Below are 16,025 nucleotides of genomic sequence, written 5' to 3'. Positions count from 1 at the left end.
TTTAGTGTAGTCCCAATAGTTTATTTTTGCTTTTATTTTCCTTGCCTCAGGAGACCTATCTAGAAGAATGTTAGAACACCCAATGTCAGAGAGATGACTGCCTATACTCTTTTCAAATATTTTTATGGTTTAAGATCTCACATTTAGGGGCGCCTTGGTGGCTCAGTGGGTTAAGCCTCTGCCTTCGGCTCAGGTCATGATCTCAGGGTCCTGGGATCGAGTCCCGCATCGGGCGCTCTGCTCCGTAGGGAGCCTGCTTCCCTCTCTGTCTCTCTGCCTGCCTCTCTGCCTACTGTGATCTCTGTCAAATAAATAAATAAAATCTTAAAAAAAAAATCTCACATTTAGGTCTTTAGTCCATTTTGAGTTTATTTTTTGTGTATGGGGAAAGAAAGTGGTCCAGTTTCATTCTTTTGCATATTGCTGTCCAGTTTTCCAAACACCATCTGTTGAAGAGACTTTTTCCCACTGTATATTCATTCTTCCTTTGTTGAAGATTAGTTGACCATATAATTGTGGGTTTATTTCTGGGTTTTCTGTTCTATTCTACTGATCTAGGGGTCTATTGTTACGCTTGTACCATTCTGTTTTAATTACTACCACTTTGTCATCTAACTTGAAATCTGAAATTGTGATACCTCCGATTTTGTCTCTTTCTCAAGATTGGTTTGGCTAGTCAAGGGCATCTGTGGTTCCACACAAACTTTATTCTAGTTTATGAAAAATGCTTTTGGTATTGTGATAAGGATTGCATTAAATCTATGGATTGCTTTGGTAATATAGACATTTAACAATATTAGTTTTTCCAATCCACGAGCATGGAGTGTCTTTCCATTTTCTACATTATCTTGAATTTCTTTCAACACTATTTCATAGTTTTCAGAATACATGTCTTTTACCTCATTGGTTAAGTTTATTCTTAGATATTGTTTTGGGTGCAATTGTAAATGGTATTGTTTTCTTAATTTCACTTTCTGCTGCTTCATTATTAGTATATAGGAATGCAACAGATTTCTGTAATCGATTTTTGTATCCTGCAATTTTGCTGAATTCCTATATCATTTCCAGCAATTTTTTGGTGGAGTCTTTAGGGTTTTCTATATAAGGTATCATGCCATCCATAAATGGTGAGAGTTTTTCTTCTTCCTTACCAATTTGAATGCTTTTTATTTCTTTATGATGTCTGATTGCTATGGCTAGGGCTTCCAGTAATATGTTGAATAACAGTGGTGAGAGTGGACACCCTCTTCTTGCTCCCAACCTTAAGGGAAAATCTCCAGTTGCTCACTCTGAGTACAATGTAGGTTATGGGTTTTTCACATAAGGCTTTTATTACACTTGAGATATATTCCCTCTAGACCTATTTTGCAGAGGGTTTTTATCATGAATAGATGTTGTACTTTGTCAAATGCATTTTCTGTATCTGTTGAAATGATCATATGGTTTTTATCCTTTCTCTCATTGATACTGCATTTCATGTTGATTGTTTTGCAAATACTGAACCACACTTATAATATAGAAATAAACCCCACATGATCATGGTGAATGATTTTTTAAATATATTGTTGCGTTCAGTTTGCTAATATTTTGTTGAGGATTTTCCCATCTATATTCATGAGAAATACTGGCCTTTAGTTCTCTCTCTCTCTCTTTTTTTTTTTTTTTTTTTTTTTTTTTGGTGTTGTCTTTATCTGATTTTGGTATCAGGATCATACTAACCTCACAGAATAAATTTGGATGTTTTCCTTCTTCTTGTATTTTTTGGAATAATTTAAAAAGAGTATGCACTAACTCTTCTTTAAATGTTTGGTAGAATTCACCTGTGAATCCATTTGGTCCTGAACTTTTGTATTTGGGGAGATTTTTGATTACTGATTAAATTTCACTATGCCCTTATCATTTTTATCCTTTTTCCTCTTTTCCTTTTCTGAGCTCTTATCTTCTGATATACTACAAACTTTATTTGTTTCTTTCTCGTTTGTTTCCTCTACCAGAATCTATGTTCTTTGGAGGCAGGAATGCTTTAATCCTAGAGTCTAGACAAGTGTCTGGTATTTAATGTGCATATGAAATATTTGTTGACTGCAGGAATATATCATATATAAAATATCAAGCATATTTTCCCAATAAATGCATTTTTTGATTTCACTAGAAGACAGTGAAAAAGAACCTATTTTTTAATGTGTTTTCAGCCAACAACTCCTGTATCATGATAGGCTAAAATGTAATGTCTCTTAAAATATTAAAGGTATAAACATGAGCAAATTGGCTATTCATAAAGATATTCTTCATTACAGTTAAAAACATGTTATTTTATCAGAAGGAAAGTGGGTGGGGAATGGATGAAATAGGTGAAGTGGATTGAGTACCCTTACCATGATGAGCACTGAATAATGTATAGAATTGTTGAGTCACTATATTGTACACCTGGAACTAATATAATACTATATGTTAACTACTAAAAAATAAAAATATGTAAATGTCAAGTTTTTAAACAAGTGAACTATATATATGATATATATTATCATAAAACTATATATATACATATATATATATTTATGATAGTAAACATGCAAAATGCCACCCATTTTCCAGATAGAAAAAAATCTTAAATTTCTATGTTTCTTATAAGCATTGATTCAGAATATTTTTGGAAGTTGCAAAAATAAAAGGTCACTTTCAAAGGCAAAAAATAAAAAACAGGCTTCTGTGTTTTTGTACACAGAGAGGTGGAAAGAAGGGAAATATTTTTTTCAGAAGTAATGACATTTTTTCAACTTGGTTAAAATATAGATGGATATGTTAATAGCAGATTGCTAGTTTTAACAACTAATTTTCAGGTCTTCCTGGTTCAAAAAAAAATCAATATGTAAAATAGGAAGTTTACTTTGTTGTCTTCTTTCACTTAGTTTTATTCTTCTGCTTCCAAGAATAGACTTGGAGAAGAAATATGTACTGTACTTATGCCTTTGGTTTGCTAATAGGCATTTTAGAGAGGCTATTGGTTTCACTCCTCTGGCAGACATTTTGGTTATATTTTTCCCCTAAAATTTTTTGAATTCTTAAGGACTTTAATGCACATTTTCTGGGCAAAAGCTACTCTGAATGTTAATAACCAGAAGCTTTTATCAAGTACTTTTCTACAGTGGCACTAGGTATGGTATTATGAAAATAGGATTTAAACAAATAAAGGTTGTTTACCAGGTACCAGAGAGATTAATTTAGTTTATTTTCTTGGAATAAAATGTAGACTCCATTCCTTGAAATCAAATTTGTCCATACGATAGCCTTAGGTAGATGAAACTTCAGAGTTATTAAGATCATTATTATAACTATCACTATTTTCATTTTTATCATCTTTTAGAGTCACGGTCACGGTTAATCCATTCAAATAACAAGTCATGGAAACTTTTCTTTATCTTTACTTTTTTGCAGTGAGAAGTTACTTTCCTTATTGTGTTGTGCCGATAATCTGTCATGGGACTTCCGATGCGTTAAGCTTAGAAAGCCTTCTGAAGATTTGAAGCTTCCTCTTCTGAAATGGCAATATCAGTCTACAGTGGTCTTACTAAATCCAAAATGTTTTTTGCTATGTTGACAGATACAATTAGAGTCTAAAGCCCGGTAGGCATAGTCAGAAAATAATGAATTCATGGTGAGACTAATCAAAAACTACTAGCATTCTCTTTTTTCTTCCTCATCATCGAAACTAAGAACTGGGAAATAAAAACACGAGAAACAAATGACCTTTCCGGAGTCCAAAATGAAAATGGCCTTTTGACTTCTGCGGTAATGAAATCCAAAAGCAACCTGAAAAGAATAAATGGATCACTCAGCATATTGGTTTAATCCATTTTAGAAATGAAGGTCTTGCTCACGTACAAGGTAAAAGAACTGCTCCTCAACCATTTCAATCAGAACTCCTGGTAGAACCAATCAACCACACAAAAAATAATGAACATGTCATATATCTTCCTGCTCAGCCAATCATATCTTTTATAAATGAACACAGTTAACTACAACCAGGAGTGTATAGTCTGATGCAGTTAACGGTACACTAGTTGAGTTTACTCTGGAACACTTCTTCAATTCCAGAATTTCCTGTACTAGTGGCCATCTCACCATCCACTTATTAGCTAAATCATGCTCCTAAGCTTTATGAATTTCATTCTGAAACATTCGTGTGGCTGACAGCAAAACCTCATATAATCAAATCATAGAATATTAAAGCTAGAAAAGACCTCAGAGGACATACTGTCCGTGATTATAAGTTGTTATCTACTGAGATGTGAGCACAGTGCTGGAAACCCATACTTTTGATTTAATAGCAGCATTTTACTCTATATTTTTATATACTGATATGACATTTAATATTCCTTTTGAAAAAGAGGTATGCTCAAAACCAAAGTATGAACTCTACTTATTTAGACCAATCATTTTATATTACAGATGGGGAAACTGAGGCCTTTACCTGTTCAAAGACAGGGACATGCCAATAGGCCTACAGATACACACCTAGTTAATACAACTTTTATATTCTACCTGTGGCAAAAGGCAAAAACCCAAGTCAAATGTGTTTAAAAGAAAAAGGGTGTAGTTGATCATGCAAATGAGAAACTCAAAAGTAGTTTAAAATAAAGCTGGATCCAGATGCCCAAAACTGATGTCCAGATGTCTTCTTCCCCATACTATATATAGTATATAGGAAATACTATATATTATACTTCTCATGTTGGCTTTATTCCCAGGCAGACTCTGTCCACAGAGTTGCCCTGGAAACTTCAGATATGTATTCCATCAGCCTTAAGTCTAGTGGAAAGAGAGCTCTTCTTACACATGAGTTTCATCACATTTGAGTTGACATTGAGCCTCACTGACTTGATTCATAACACTGAATTAATCACTATGTGCAGGGAAAATGGAATATGTTAATTAGCTGGTCTTAGATTACATACTATCCTTTGGGCAAAAGGTAGCATAAGCCCATTTGAACCACATGGATGGACTGTAATGGAAGGCTGGTTCTCTTACTGAAAATTGAGGCTTCATTACACAAAGTAGCAGTGGATGTTAGATACAATACAAAAGCAACAATACAAAAGGTGCACTGCCCTTGGTCACCCGACTCTGCCCAGAGATTGTCCATCAGGCCATCCTCCATCCTTAAATGAGGGAGGAAGTGGCACATTCAAGAAGGCAGAAATGGCAGCAGGCAAACGCAAGAAGCAATCAAATGTCTCACCTTTGCTTATACCATCTGTTGCCTTAAGAAAAAACTCTTCATCCTCAACACCCTCGGAATGCCTGGATACTACTTGGAATAAGAAAAGCAGCTAATAAATTAACTTAACTTTCTCTTTACAATGAATACTAACTTGTTCTTGGGTCAGCTACTTCCTCAATATTTGTTCCCTGGGCACTCAGGTCACACCGCTATTAAATCACTTGCAATCTGACACCACAATTTATCTGCTCTACATACATCGATGCTCCTCAAGGGCAAACACTCTTTTATTTATCTCTGTAACATCAGCACTTGCCACATCGGTTGGAACGTTCCAAATACTGAATAAATGTGGACTACTTTTCTAGTAATGATTTAGGATAGAATTCCCAAATTGAGTTCCCAAAACACTATCTTGTCAAATGTTCCACCAAGAGAGGTTCCATGGTCAAACAATTTTGGAAATACTATATATTAGAAGTCATCTTAGAAATTCATGATTAGGTAGGGTATTAACATATTAGATGTTCTGATGTGTCTTTGCTTAAGAAAATTGTTTGACTTGTTTAAAGTTGTTTTCAATATTCATAGTTTATTCTAACTTAAATACTAATATCCAATGAGATCAAAAATCCATGCAGGGTTTTTCTGGGAAAACACTGCTTATTTTCACCTTTTGGAGTATTTTGTCCTATAGAAACAATCTGCAAAAGATAATACTTAACTGAAGAGAAAATTTTTTCATTTACTCATTCATTCAGCCAGCCTGCATTTTCTGGGTGCCAGTCCGTGCCAGGAAGTACTTGTGCCTTCTAAGAGTCTATAATCTAGGAAGTATAAACAGGTACATTTTCAAAACCAGCTCATCTTAATAAAATTCGAGTAATTCCTTGGGCAAAAGAGAGTAGGGGTGAAGGTACACAAAAAGGGTCTGAGCATGCATCACTGCAGAAACCAAAGTGATCAGAAGATTCAGGAAGGTTGGTAGAGGAGTTTGCCAGTTGGTGTTGGAAAGAAAGAAAGAACAAATGAAAGAAAAGAAAAGAAAAGAAAGAAAGAAAGAGAAAAAGAAGGGAGAGGAAGAAAGAAAGAGGGAGAGATGGAGGGAGGGAGGCAAGGAGTGGAGGAAGGGAAGGAACAAAAAAGAAAATTGCAATCAGCAGTTTACACATATTGCCTTTGAAGCTGCTGGCTACCCTGTGTTTCTCTTTGCTGTTTCTGCCCTGTAGAATGACAATCTTCCACTACACCCTGCAGTCTCAGAAATCTATTATGGAGGCCCAGAAACCAGATGGCATCTGGAAACACTATGAAGATCACAAGGGAAGATAACAGGAATTTCAAGCAATCGTGGTTTGTTTTTTTTTTTTTTTTAAGATTTTATTTATTTGAGGGAGAGAGAGCAGAGCACGTGAGAGCATGGGGGAGGGGCAGAGGGAGAAGGAGAAGCAGAACGAGCAGGGAGCCCAATGCAGTGCACGTAGCTGGTTTCAATCTCAGGACCCTGGGATTATAACATGAGCACAAAAGACACTTAATAGATTAAGCCACCCAGTCAGCCCTCATGTTACTTTTTGAAAGGCAGCTATTTTCTGTTCCTGCTCAGACTCTTTTATTTTTTTTTAAGATTTATTTATTTATTTGTCAGAGAGGGAAAGAGAGAGCACCTGCTCAGGCTCTTAAGCTAAATGGCAATGAAGTACAGATTTGGTTCATGAAATATTTTTAATACGGTATGAAAAATTTCATCAAACATGATCACCTGGGTGTTTGGTGTTATAAAACTATGTAAAGTTCAGTTTCATTTTCCCCAAGGCAGCTTGTCCAAAAAAACGGTGGGGTGTGTGTGTGTGTGTGTGTGTGTGTGTGTGTATGTGTGTGTGTGCATTGAAATTAAAGCCCTGTTGCCTCCTCGGATTTTTTTTTTTTTTTTAAGCCAAGTCATCTAGCATATCCATTGATTTAGTAGAAGTGTTGATGATAGATGTTCTGCTAATTCATCATCTAAAACGTTCTAAGGTTTTTTCTTTGCATTTAGTGCTTTCATTCAAATATGTTCTTTTTGCTAAGTACTTACTCTGGACCAGCAGCACCATCATTCTGGGCTGCAAAAAGAATGGCATAGTCATGGGCCTATAAGCCCATCCACACCTCACAGTCAGGGGAGAGAGACCCAGGATCATAGCGTGATTTGGACTCCAGTGCGTCTAGAAATACAAATATGTGCAAACCGGGGTGATTTAGGAAAACCTCAGAAAATGAGGGACATTGAGGCTACAATTTGAAGGACAAAGAATAGTTTGAAAAATTGTTTTTATTGAGGATTCATCTTTGACTCTGACTATAGGAATTCTCATTTTTTTTCTTTTCTATAGAGTCACTCTAACGTGAATCTCTGCTTTACTCTTCACTCCCCTGTGAATTCCTTCAATTTCCTTGCATTCCCATGCCACCAGAGGTCCTGTTCTATGTTGGCATATTGGCATGCCTGTCTGTCTTGGGCATTTAGGTTTTTCATTCTATTTTGACTTTACTTTTCTTGAACATAATATAGCTCCAATAAACAAATGCAGCTCCTTAAGTGTTTCTGACAGGTTGGCATGATTAAATCAACTTATGGAAATGCCTTAAGACAAGTTATACACTTTTCTTAAAAAAAGTTTCAAGCTTCACAAGTTGAGCAAGAAAATGTAAACAGGAGACCTAATATAAGATTGGATTTTATTTACTCTAAGGAAAAATGTAAACCTAGAAATGACAGTGATTCTTTTAAAACCTATGGAATAACTATATTGAGTATGTGATACATAAAGTTAATGGAGCCTTAATAAATTTTATTTGCATAAGTACTAAATTCTTACTGCATAATCTAAACCAAATACAGGTAAAAAGCCAAAAATAATGAGAAAACTTAAAAAACTTTAAAAAACCACCATAATCTCAATGCCCAGAGATAACCACCACTAATATTTGGAGTATGCTTTTCCAGACCTTTTTCTATAAATTTACTTATATAAAGATTTTTTAATAAAAATGGATTCATATTATGCAAATTGTTTCATAACCCTTTTTTCCATTTAGTAATTAGTCATGAATGTCTTTCACTATCAATAAATATATTTTTATGCCATCATTTTTAATATTTGCATTAGTTATTTAAACAATACAGTAATACAGGATTTTGCCATTAGAAAGTATATTTCATGGGGCCCCTGGGTGGCTCAGAGGGTTAAAGCCTCTGCCTTCGGCTCAGATCATGATCCCATGGTCCTGGGATCAAGCCCTGCATTGGGCTCTCTCCTTGGCGGGGAGCCTGCTTCCTCCTCTCTCTCTCTGCCTGCCTCTCTGCTACTTGTGATCTCTCTCTGTTGAAAAAATAAATAAAATCTTTAAAAAAAAAAAGTATATTTCAACAAATGTTATTATGAAAACACCTTTGCACATAATCTCATTACTTAATTGACAAAAACTCCTGAATTTTTTAATCAAAAGATATACGCATTTATATGAATTTTTAGAGCTACTGTGCCTAACTTTTCTTCAGAAAAGTTCTCTCAGTGTAAACACACATTAAAAGAATATAATAGGGCCGCTTTTTACTTTCGCCATCACTGATATGTCTTGTTCTTGTTTGAAATTTGCCAATCTGACTAGCAACAATCTTATTGTTATAATTTGTATTCCTTTGATCACTGGTGAAGGTGAATGGGTTTGGGTTTTGGTTTCGGTTTTTCTAGTTTATTAGTTGCATTTTTTCCTTTATGGGTTATCTATTTATGTCCTTTGAAAATGTCTTATATAAAATTATATGCTTTTAAAGAAGTTATGTGCTTTTTAAGTTTCAGCAATAAAATACCATTCCAAAGGTGTTAAGTAATACTGTTCATGTATATATTATTTTAGGTAAAATATTAAGTGGGGTCTTTTGAATCATACTTTTTCTCATTGCTCCCCAAGCTGCTTTTGGGAGGTAAGAAGAAAAAAGGGAGTTTTTTCTTTAATTTTTTTATATTCCTTGACATTCATGTTCTTGAAAACTCTGTAACTTACAGGCCAGTTATTCTGTAAAATGTCTTCAATTTGGATTTATCTAACTTGTCCTCACAGATTCAGTTTATGCAATTTCGGCAGCAATATCACAGAAGTGATGCTGTGTTCTTGCATCATATCAGATGGCACATGGTTTTGATTTGTCCCATTACTGATGATGTTAACTTGATTAAGGCAGTATCTGCCACGTTTCTCCATTGGAAATTACTCCTCTGTAATTAATAAGTATTCGGTGATAAGGTATTTTGAGACTATGTACATATTATATCCTTCATCAAATTTTATTATTTTATTGAATTTCTGGTGACCGTATGGATCCCTAACTTATTCAAGAGGTATTATTATTTTATTATTATTATTATTATCATTATCATTACTATCATTTATTTTATTCTCACGGAAATTGTCCTGGTTTTAACCAATGAAAAATTCCATAAACTTGGCCATTATGTCCTCAGCATACTTTAAGAATTTCCTTACTTTCTTTGAAAACATGTTCCAGGCTCATCTTGCACTTTCTTTATCTTGGTTCCATCATCTTTATATATTTACTGTTTTTTATCAACCCCATTTACGTAATTTACCTCCCCTGGTTGCTGCCACCCCTTCCTCACATGGATGCCCTCATCACCCAACTTGTGTTATTACTCAGTGCCCAACACCCAAGTCAAGGATGCCTTTCCACATGGGCACCCTCCTCAGCCTGCTCAGACTCTGACAGCCTGTTCCAGGATTTTCCACACCATGGAGATACTTTTCAGCTTTTTCAAGTTTTAATACAGCATGCCAGTCACCCTTCCTGTAGATACCCTCATTGCCCTAATTGGACATTTACCCCACAAAAAGAGTCCTTACTCACCCAATTAAGGTGCCAACACTTTGGTCCAGGCCACCTTCCAGAGAACTCCTTACCCAGCTTGAACTCCAACATCCTGGCCAGACTGCCTCTCCCACAGACATCTTACTCACCCCGTTCACCCTCACAGCCCGATATCCTCCATGAGACTGACATCATCCCTGGACTGCCCTTCAACAGAATATTTCTCTGCACATTTTTTAACATGCTAAGCTGGGCCACCACCTCCCAGCATGGACACTCTCCTTACATAGAAACCCCTCCAGGTGTGAACACTCATCTTTCTTGACCACTTCTAGTTACTTGCAGACTGAACTACTAAAGGGGGGAAAGAAAGAGAAGGGAAAAGAAGAAAAAAAAAAGAGGAATAACTATGTTTTAATAAAAACAAATTTATAGAATTCTTACTTTGATGTTTTATCATTTATAAAGGGACCTTCCCTTTTACAGTGGAAATGTTCTTAATGTCATTAATCAAGAATAATCCATGTTTAGGGATGCCTGGGTGGCTCAGAGGGTTAAGGGTCTGCCTTTGGCTCAGGTCATGATCCCAGGGTCCTGGGGTCAAGTCCCACAATAGCTCCTTGCTCAGCAGAGAGCCTGCTTCTCCCTCTCCCTGCCATTCCCCGCTCTTGGCTCTTTCTCTCTCATTCTCTCTCTCTCTCAGACAAATAAATAAATAAAATCTTTAGGAAAAAAAAAAAATCATGTTTACTTTTCCTTTTTAAAAAATGAGGTAGCTGAATATTGGAAAAGATCAAACCTGGGAGGAGTAAAAAGACTGAAGGACTTGTCTCTGCAAGGCAAGCAGATTACATCAGACAAGAATCTTTTGTGCCTGTAGCCAATTTAGGAAATCTTTCTAATTCTAAGAAGAGTCTACATTATGCAATTATTCATATTTCTTAGCCTTTCTCTGGATCACTGCTCCCTTTTTCAGAATTTAATGAAAACTATAGCTCTTCCCAGAAAAATGCACATACTGATTCAGACACGCACACACAATTTGCATTCAAATTCAGTGTTCACATTCTTCTCTATAGAATATTTGAACTCTAGGTCAAGGACAGAAATAAGTCTTTCAATAACATCAGTGTTTGCCTATCTAAACGTGACACCAGCATCTAGCCTTTGCAGCCAGACCAACCCAGGCTTATGAACAAGGCCTAAAGGAATTATAACTTTGGCCTTAACTTCTCTAAGCCTTATTCATAAAATAGCCATCAGAACTATGATGAGCTGTGGGGAGAATTTGAGTTCATGTAGAAAAGAGTACCGTACTCACATTGTTTGCATGAGTTAATTTTTACTATGTGACTCTTTGGAAGCAACTGAACGTTGACCTGGAGAATGCTTCAGTTTCTCACTAAATACTTATTGCCATCCTGGAAAAGAGATTTTGAAAACCCAAGTTCATTCAGCTCTTATCTTCCGGTTGTGTCTGTCATAAGAATATATTTTCTTAGTGACAATCCTTGAGCTATAAAGGAAACAATAGTGCCAAACATGTGTTAGCTCTCCCATTAAAATCAGAGATTCCAACCTAAGACGCCTTTAGAGGTCTTCTGGATGAGGGAAGCGGCTCAGAGAGAAGAAACAGGAATTGGTGAAGACCGTTACAAATTCTCCTAAAAGTAGCAGTTCTTTCTCAGCCAGTGGAGACTAAGGGCCTAAGTTACAAAATTGTAGGAGTTTTTCAGAGAGGTCAGAAATCCGGGTTGGTTTGTTTGTTGTTTTTCTTTAAATTAATGCACATCTCTTTCTTTTTTTCTGAATCAGATCACTACCCACATAAGTTCTATAATCTGTACTCCTAAACCTGTTTTCTCCTTAATGAGTCTTTGAAAATATGGGTCTGTGGTCATAGATGGCACATGAACATTCAAAAGGTTCATGTTCATATTCATATTCCATCATTCAAAATGATGGAATAAATATATGTCATATGGTGCCATAATATTTTCAAAATATTTATGCATCATCATTAGTTCAAATGCTTGTCTTATTGCCGGACAGGTCAATGGTATTAAAAAATAATACTATGACGACTACCTTTATATACAAGCTTCTGAATTTCTGACATATAAGCTAAACTAGGTACCCAAAAGGAAATTATTAGGTCAAAGAGGATGAATGCCAAAAGTATCCCCAAAATTGTTTTCTAGAAGAGTTGCACCAGTTTAACTGTTACCAACAATGTACTGTTTCACTTCGTCATTGCCAAGCATTACAAATCTAAATTTTTTTCTTGTTAATAGTCAAACATACCATCTGATTATTGTTTGATTCTGCATTTCTTTGATTACTAGCAAAGAATTACTAGCATTACTAGTGGTGTTTTTTTAATGTTTATTGGACATTTATATTTCTTTTGTCTTTGCTTCACTGCTTTTCTATGTATAAGTCTAACTCTAATTTAATTATTTGTTTTTCTCTATACATATTTTTCCTACTTTAAACTTCGCAAAAATTTTTCTGCCTTAGAAAATATATTGCTATTTTCTTTTGTACTAAGCTACCTATAAGTCCCTATTCAGAACAAGTGGCAGATAAGGACATCACAAGGCAATCGTAAGGAAATGAAACGTTTTACAGGAGGAGCATATAATTCCAAGTGTAATGTCCTTTCCTCTCCCCCCCAAATAAACAAACAAATAAATGGAGCAGTAAGCTGAATATGTATAATTGAAGCAAGTTAAAAAACATAAAGTGCAAATTGAGCAAATAGCTTCAGGGGACATGTATTTATTCATGACCGTTAGTGTTCCAAGCCATAAATCTACTTAATTAGATTTAATTACAATACTGCTCAAGACAACACAGAGATTATAAAATCTGAGAGTGGCATTCTATATATTGCTTAGAGGGAGTCTGTTCATGCAAACAACTGACATGTCTTCACTCAAAAGGACTAATTGAATGAATTGTTGAAGACTATATGGCTAATTAGGGGAGTCCGAAAGTAAAAAATGTTCTGAATTCTCCCTATTTCAAAGATTTTCACCCTTTTTTTTTTTTCTACTGGGATCATTTACTCACTAGGAAAAACACAGTAAAATAATACAGCATTGGGGAAGCACTGAAGATTGTGATGTTCCTGAAACTTTCAGCAAAATTAAGTACTGCCTTCGTAGTTGATATTCCTATACTTATTTGCCCATAGTATTACAATGTACATCTATAGGTCATTTTCCTCTACAAAGCTGCTAACTCACCGAAGGTCAGGACGGCATATGCTTCCTAATCTTATGACTAATGTCCATCTTGGTCCCTGCTCCATGAGACACAGCCAGAGAAGGTGTAGAATATAGAAATAAATAAGGACTCGGGAAGCATTAAAATGACAATAGGAGTTTTCATTTGGTCACTCTTTCCAATTTAAAAAAAAAAAAAAAAAAAAAAAAAACAGATCTTACCTTTAGTCATGTGTTCTAAAATCAAAACCTAGCCTTGACCATTTCAGGCTACGTCCCTCGCACTGATTATGGCTCTATAAAACTCCTTTACTCTGTCACAGTCAACTGACCATGATGCATGAAGGAGAATAGCTTTGGGGATCAAGATGCTAACAATAAATATCAGACCCACATACATAAAGTAGCCATAGGAAACTCAAAGCTCCAGCTATTACTTTATGTCACTACTGTGAGAAATAAGCAAGGGACCGTGTCTGTTTGCTCATATGATGTGACATCTGAAACACACCAACCAATCTGTCTCTCTGAAGAGAGGATTCTCTCTATGGTCATCCAGGGGAGGATATAGATTAATTCACTCAAACTTTGTGACAACTCCAGTCTGCTGCTGCATACACATCTAGCTGTTAACCCAAATATGCATCCTCCCCATCATATATATATATATATATATATATATATATATATATATATATATGATGGGGAGGATGCATATATATATATAATGGTTGCTGATCCTCGTGTTCACGCATTGTGCAGAGAGTAGCTGAGCACTCAGCACTGAGCTGATGACTGTCATTTCTAAGCTCTCCGAGTGACATTGCAGAACCAAGAGCCAAAAGTAATAAGCCAATATTTCCAAGCTTTTTCACATCATAACATACATAAAAGGTACAAGAATGTCAAGAGGCAGATGAGGTTGCTGCTGCTGGCCAACCCTGCCCAGCTGCTCCTAGGTCAAAGGAATGAGGTGCACCTGTGTCATTGCAGAAGGCAGGTGCAACTTCACAGGACACAACCTTAGATTGAGCCTAATGTCGATGTCAAGGTCCCATCTGTCTAGCTTCCAGGTAAACCTCATCAAATTCAGTGATACCTCAGTTAGGAATAAAGCACAATCTTATTTGTGACTTTTCTTTTCCCCTCCTTCACCCTGAGGCTCATGCTCAGGGGACTTAAACGCTGCTAGGACATCTGTATGTAAGTTGAAATAAAAATTTTAAAATAGCGGCTAAATTCTCCCTGCTAAAAAGAAAGGCCTTTTTCTTAGAGTACTTTCTTCTGTAAACTTGTAATTATGAATGCATGTAAATCTTTTTTGAAAGAAACAAAACAAAAAAACTTCATGTCAAAAATGTCTTTCTTGAGGAAGTAGGAACCATCTCTTTAAAATGTAAAATATCAAGTGGAATAGTGCCCATATCTCCAGTGCCTTCAGGAGGGAAGGAGCCTAGCTTCCACAAGCACCTAGCTCCAAGTTATAGAATTGTCTTCTGTCACGAAAATATGAAAAGTGTACAGGAACATGGATGGCTTAGTTGGTTAAGTGATGGACTCTTGGTTTCTGCTCAGGTCATGATCCAAGAGTCCTGAGATCGAGCCTAGTGTCAGGCTCTGTACTCAGCACAGAGAGTCTCTCCCTCTCTGTCTCCATTCCCCCTCTCCTTTGGACCCTCCCTCCACCGCTCTTTCTCAATAAAATAAATAAATAAAATCTTAAAAAATATGAAAACTGTAAATCTTCCTCTGTATAAAGCTAAAAACTAACAAAGATGACAATCCCAGTTACCAGGTAAATTTAGGATGAACTGTGTGACTAGTAATCATTTCTTTGAGAACATATGTATAATGGGTTGTACCCACTTGCCTACCAAAATGAGTAAGATTTCTTTTTTTTTTTTAAGATTTTTTTTAATGTATTCATTTGAGAGAGGTACAGAGACAGAGACGGCGAGAGCTCAAGAAGTGGGAGAGGGAGAAGGAGAAGCAGACTCCCTGCTGAGCTGGGATCCCGGAGTGGGTCTTGATCCCAGAACCTGGAGATCATGACCTGAGCTGAAGGCAGATCCTTAACCATCTAAGCCACCCAGGTGCCCCAAGATTTCTATTTTTACAACTTCTTAGCAGATTGCCTGCGAAGCTGGCAGCTTCTAGTGTAATATTTACTCAAAAACTGTTTTATTTCTCCACAACTTTTGTGTAGAAGTTTTCTGGACCTAGGGAAGATCCTTTTTTTTTAAATTACATTTCCCCAACAGGGAAGAGTCATATGCTCATCCATCTTTGTCTTTGATTCTATCTGGTCTCCTGATTCAGATGATTTTTTTTTTTCATCTGACACTTAAGTATGTCCTACATCATGCTGTCAGTCTACTGGCATAGAGAAGTCGTCATCTCCTCCCTGGTGGGACTGATCAAGCTGTCTTTATTATCATGTCCTGACCATTAGCCCTTTGCAAGCTTGAGCTCAAGAGTGCTTTCTCTCCCAGCCAACATTCATAGGAGCTCAAAGAGCCACAGATAACTTTTTGATGCTTCCACACTCTGGGAAAGTTATAAGCAGTCTCCAAACTCCACATGCCTGGACACCACATCGATATTTCTGCACTCTGTTTCACGATGATGGCTTGGAGAACTCCTCTGTGTGGCTCACTTTTTTTCCTAGCTCTTACCTATTCTCAGAGGTCCCCAAATCGTC

This window comes from Mustela erminea, chromosome 14, assembly GCF_009829155.1.
Source record: "Mustela erminea isolate mMusErm1 chromosome 14, mMusErm1.Pri, whole genome shotgun sequence".
Taxonomy (NCBI): domain Eukaryota; kingdom Metazoa; phylum Chordata; class Mammalia; order Carnivora; family Mustelidae; genus Mustela; species Mustela erminea.
The sequence above is the reverse complement of the archived record's forward strand: the minus strand, read 5'-3'. Positions refer to the sequence as shown.